This window comes from Arachis ipaensis, chromosome B03 (genome assembly GCF_000816755.2).
Source record: "Arachis ipaensis cultivar K30076 chromosome B03, Araip1.1, whole genome shotgun sequence".
NCBI lineage: Eukaryota > Viridiplantae > Streptophyta > Magnoliopsida > Fabales > Fabaceae > Arachis > Arachis ipaensis.
In genome coordinates, this window is record NC_029787.2 from 135,277,440 (window position 1) to 135,283,711 (window position 6,272).

Consider the following 6,272-nt stretch of genomic DNA (forward strand, 5'->3'; position numbering starts at 1 on the left):
AATTGTTGACTTTTTTATAAAAATATTTTTGTAATATATCTTTTATTTTGTGGATATATCTAATACTCGGTCCAATCCGATCTATGTGCGGATCGGATCCGAACATTAAAAAATGTGAATATTTTATCCGATCCGTTTAGTGTAGATCAGATTGATATTTTGGTCATATCTAATCTGATTTGATCTGCGAACACCTTTAATTATGTTTGTATTATTGTAACACTGTAGTCTTTGAGAGACAGAGAAAGAGAGAGAGCTAATAACATAATTGTTTTGATTATTAATTTCTATTCTTTTCCAATTCAATTGTTTCTACAAACTATGATCGTCGAAATGTGCCAAATTTTTCAGGCCAGTCCGTTTATCCGTTTAAATGGGTGAATTTTGTCTATAAAATTAAGTCAATTTAGAGTTTGGGTTAAATGGATTGAGTTCAATTAACCTGAAAAAATGACGGCTCAAATAGAGTTGCTCGCGAGCTAAACGGGGTGACCCCTTTTTTGCATTTTTCAAACAAAAAGTTAGCACTTTTTGCTAATATTTTTCCTAATCGGACCTAAAAATTCGACCCATCAACTAAAAAAATAATGTTTGTTTAAATTTGTTGACCTAAAACTAATATTTTTTTCAAAATATTTTCAAAAAATAAAAAAAAGATAAACAAGCCAAATCATTTAACATGTTGGGCTAGCAAAAAATAATCTGAACTGAAAAATTATGATCTGTGAACAAAGCGAGTTTAAACGGACTAACCCGTTACATTTAACCTGCAGGCTGGTCTTAAATGGGTCGGACTGACCTATTTGTAGGAGTGGTCATACTACTCAAACCTGCAGGATTATCAATAATATTGTTTGATAATGTATTATTCTTAAGTTTTTAGTTTAGTTTATGTCATATATATAATAATGGTTATATGAATTTTAAAATTTAATTTTATTTGTTGAATTTTAATAATTGATAGGGACAATTAAGAACGAGACAAATACCTGCGAAAATGAGTTAGAATATAGGCTTTACTACCTACGGATAAAGGCGAGACGAGTTTAATATAGATTATTGTAGGATGAAAATAAAATTAAATAGGACAAAAATTTATCTCTATCTGTTTCATTGTTATCCCTACCTATTTGACAATCCTCCTTTGAATACAGACCCAATGGATGCTTGGGATATTATAAGTTTACTATCCTCACCATTCGTTTAACCAATTTTGCTTAAAAATATATTACTAAAATATAAAAAAATATTATTTTAATTTTCATATCACTTCGTAATCACTGTAGCTACGAAAAATATAGGCATACTAGTCGTTAATATTTCATTGGCCAATTCAATTCAAAATATATATATGCGCTCTTATCTTGTTGGATTTCAATTCTTTTTTCACTCTAAACAAGATGCAATAAGAATTGAAAGAAGAGGGCTGTGGATCTTTAAAGATTATGTGCTGCACGTCCAGAGATAAAATGAGGATGAGAACGTAGTGGAGGAAAGACTTCGGTACTTTTCAGTATGATCTCAATTCTGGGGTCTTTCGAAGGAATACAAAACATTGGAGGTAGGAAGAAAATTGGGTGAGAAGCTTGGAGAGGTTGTTGAAGTAGGATTATTTAGTATTAGAGGCAAAAAATCCAGAATTGTGAAGGCAAAAATCCAACTTGATGGAGAAAAAAAGGCTAGAGACAGCCTGCGGCTCGCTGGACCAAAACAGAAGGTAATGGAGATTGGTGTTAGATATGAGCACTTGGGTAAAGTCTGCACCTATTGTGCGTACCTAGTGCATGATGCAAAAAAACTATAACAGGCTGATCACAGACTTGATGGCGCATTAGAACACATAGGACAGCATTGGAGAGTGGGTTAAAGCTGATCAAGTTGGCAAAAGAGTGGATACAGAGGGTGGAGATGACATAGAAAGGGATAAAACATCTAATTTAAGACCTGCATAGACAAAGAAGAAACCACCTCCCACATGACTAATAGAAGGCTTTACTGGTATGAGAATGAAGGATAATAGAGACACGGAAAAAGGGGCACCGGAATCTCTGGATAAGTGGAATAAAGTAGCACTGAATCAGATACCAGAGAAAGAAGGGCAACCTATGGAGGAAAATGGAGCTCTGATCTTGTTGGATGATGCTAATCCAATGGCATATTCTATGGAAGTACAACTGAAAAAGGATGATACAAATAAAGAGGAGTCAAGAAAGAAGAAGATCAAACAGATTGCTAGGCAAAGAGGGGAAAACTACCAGCACGTAAGTGGCAACAAAAGGAGGCCAGCAGATATGGAGAATGAAACAAAACAGAAAAATGTATGTTTGGAGGAAAGGAATGCAGATAAGGAGAATGCGGAGGGTGCCAGCCATCAAATGGCACCCTAAATACCATGAGAATTCTTATGTGGAATTATTGGGATTTGGGGAGACCCCTGACAATCCATAACCTCAAAGGGATATCTCAATCCCACTCTCCCGAGTTGGTTTTTATTTGTGAAACCAAAAACCAAACTCGAAAGGTGGAAGCGAAGTTGAGGTCGTGTGGTTTTAGTAATTGGCATATTGTTAATCCAAATGGCATTGCCGGAGGCCTGGCCATGGCATGGAAAGAAGGGTGCGATATTAAAGTTATCAGCAGCTCCAGTTTCTATATACAAGCTATAGTGAAAGATGTAGCAAATAATGAGGAATAGAGTATAATTGGAGTTCATCTCAACTGTAGTGAACAAGTAAGAACAGCCCAATTTCAAGAGATCTCGGTGATGATGGGGAAGAATCAGGGAGGAATAGCTATCTTGGGTGATTTTAATTCAATCACTACACCAGAGGAAAAATCTGGGGGTGGCGACATGTCTTTATCTTCTATGACAGCCTTCAATCTCTTCATTGGTGACAATGATTTGGTGGATCTAGGTATAATCGGAAGACAATACACTTGGAGCAATAGGAGGGTAGGGAATGAATTGATCCAGGAAAGTTTGGACAAAGTACTAGTAAACGAGGAGCTATTGCAATCTTATTGTCACCCAACCATCCTCAGGCTTACCGAAAACGGTTCAGATCATACCCCTTTACTGCTAGACACTAATCCTCGGATGAAAAAAAAAGATTTAAGTTCCAAGAGAGGTGGTGTGGTATGGAGGAGATAAGGAATATTGTTAGGAAAGCCTGGGCCTCTTCATCTGAAGGTTCTCCGATGTATATCGTCCCTCAAAAATTAAAATTGTGCAGCCACAAGCTTGTGCAGTGGCAACAAAGTAATCGGTCAAATTCAAAGAAGGAGATTGAGACACTTAAGGCCCGACTGGAGGAAATAAGTACAACAGGGATATGCGGTGGAATCGAGATCCACGAGGTTGAATCAAAGCTTGAAAAAGCATACCTAAATGAAGAATTGTATTGGAAGGAGAAGTCCCGAGTCAAGTGGCTTAGAGAAGGGGACAGGAACACCGCCTTCTTTCACAGAAAGTTCAAAGTATGTACAATGGGGAATAAAATCTGTCGACTAGTGGGAGGAAATAGGGAAGTAGTATCCTCTCAAGCTGACATTGCAAGAGTGGCTGAGAAATATTTTACAGGCATTTTTTCATCTACCAATCAGGTGGATCTGGAGCCTTTTCTTGCTGATTTTGAGTCTAAGGTTACAGCTTTCATGAACCGAAGGCTACAAAAAACAGTGTCAGATGAGAAAATTAAGAGGTCTACCTTCAGTGTTCATCCTCAAAGCGCCCCAGGAGACGATGGAATGACAGTAAAATTCTTTCAGTTCTATTGGGACATTGTAAATGAGGATGTAACACGAGCCGTTAAAAGTTTCTTTGAAGGCGGGAGAATATTAAAAAGCTTTAATCACACAAATATTTGCCTAATTCTGAAAGTTCCTGATGCTAGCAACATGTCCCAGGTTAGACCTATTAGCTTATCTACGACAATGTACAAAATTATCTCTAAAGTTTTGGTGCATAGATTACAAAGCTGTATGGATAAATTAATAGGCCCTAATCAGAGCGCTTTTCTGAAGGGACAGCTGATCTCTGATAATATCTTAATTGCCCATGAGTGCATGCACTATCTAAAAAATAAGAAACGGGGGGCTGGAGTATGAAATGGCTATTAAGCTTGATATGAGTAAAGCGTATGATATAGTCGAATGGAAATTTCTTTGGTACATAATGGAAAAAATGGGATTTGGCACGCGATGGATTAGCTGGATCCGAGAGTTAGTTACCACAGTTTCTTATCCTGTTGTTGTGGAAGGCCAACCTTTTGGTTTTTTCAAACTAAATAGAGAAATCCGACAAGAAGATCCTCTATCACCATATCTTTTTCTTTTTTGTGCGGAACGTTTATCCTTCCTGCTACACAAGGTAGAGCAAAACGGTTTAATTCACGGTATTCAGGTAACACGAAGTTGCCCTACAGTGAGTCACTTGTTATTTGCTGATGACTCTATTTTATTCTGCAAGGCCTCTGAGGAAAGTTGTGATAGAATCCTAGAGCTTTTGGAGTCATATGAAAGTTTTAGCAGACAAAAGATTAACCTATCTAAGTCAGCAATTTTTTTTAGTAACAATACTCCAGATACTACTCAGGAAATCCTTGCAACAACAATGAACATTACTTATATTGGAGCACAAGACAAGTACTTGGGGCTCCCTTTAGTAATCAATAGATCAAAAAGAGCCACCTTCAATTCCATTAAAGATAGGGTATTCAAGAAGGTGCAAGGCTGGAAAAAGAGTTTATTGTCAAATGGAGATCATCAGATTTTGATCTGGGCAGTAGGGGAAGCAGTACCTATCTATACCTTATCTTGTTTCAGGCTCCCAGATACTTTGCTGAAGGACATTCATAGTATTTCGACTCAATTTTGGTGGGGACAGCACGGAGAGAAAAGACGCATGGTCTGGATTAGTTGGGATAAGATGACAAGGCCGAAAAGCGAGGGAGGACTGGGTGTGAAAGACTTGCGAGCACATGATCTAGCTTTGCTGGGCAAGCAATGCTGGAGACTCATACCCCAACCTAATTCTCTCCTAGCTAGAATTTTAAAAGGCGGGTATTACAGGTATGGGGATTTACTAAGTGTAGATAAAGGAGTATTACCTTCCTGGGGGTGGCAGAGTCTTCTCCAAGGACGAAGTGTGGTAGAAAAAGGTACAATCTGAAAAGTGGAGGACGGCGAGTCCATTCGGATCTTCAGAGACCCCTGGCTTCCTTCAACCTTCCCATATGGACTTTCCTGCGACATCAATTCCAGCCAAGCATCAAATCGAATGGCGTTAGTCAAAGACCTTTTCTCTAAAAATAAACAATAGAACCAACGGCTTGTCTCAGAGGTTTTTCCCACTGAGTTAGCACAGCAAATTCTAACATACAATAACCCCGGGAGAAGGACCAGACAAGGTTCAGTGGCTACTTAATAACTCCAAATGCTATGACGTTGCATCTGGGTACCGAATTTCTTACCTGTTCTATCATGAACCAATTGATCTATGCCCAGCGTATATACAACAAAGAGGAATTTGGTCCCAACTATGGAAACTGCTCACACCCTAGAAGATTGCAATTTTTCTTTGGAAATGTCTCCATAGAAGAATCCCAGTCATGCAACTCATCCATCAGAGATTCCCTAATACGCCACCAACATGTCCACTGTGTCAAGAAGAGAGTGAAACAATAACTCACTGCCTATTTCTATGTCAAAATGCAAGATTAACGTGGAGGAAGACAAAAATAGAAGCATGTGTACCTTTATCTAATTCAACCACCTTCTTCGACTGGTGGGAGCTCAACAACGAGCCTCTTGGATAAGCAACCAAATGAAAGTAGCAAGGTTCTTCTTGCAGCAATTTTACTGTGGTATATATGGAAAGACTGGAACCGAAGAGTGTTTGAGCAAGGTGCTGGTGCTACCCCTCCAGAGGAGATTGCTGCTAGCATCATTAGAGCTTACCAAGAAATTCTTGTCCGCCCCCTGTGCCTTCAAAAATAGATTAGTTTTTTTACCTTACTTTCCCTTTTCAATTTTGTGGTTCAATGTCGATTTACTCACCTGCGTGTGAAGTGAAGCTTTTGGGAGACCCCCTTTCTTTTGTTTTTACGGTTATGTCCTTTAATTTGGACAATGTCTTCCATTTCTTTTATTGGTGAATAAAAATAATTGACTGTCTTTGAAAAAAATAAAAAATAAATTGAAAGAAAGATCCCCTTCAATCTAGTTCATACATTGAATTTTTGGAATAGGCATTAATAATTTATTGGTCAATT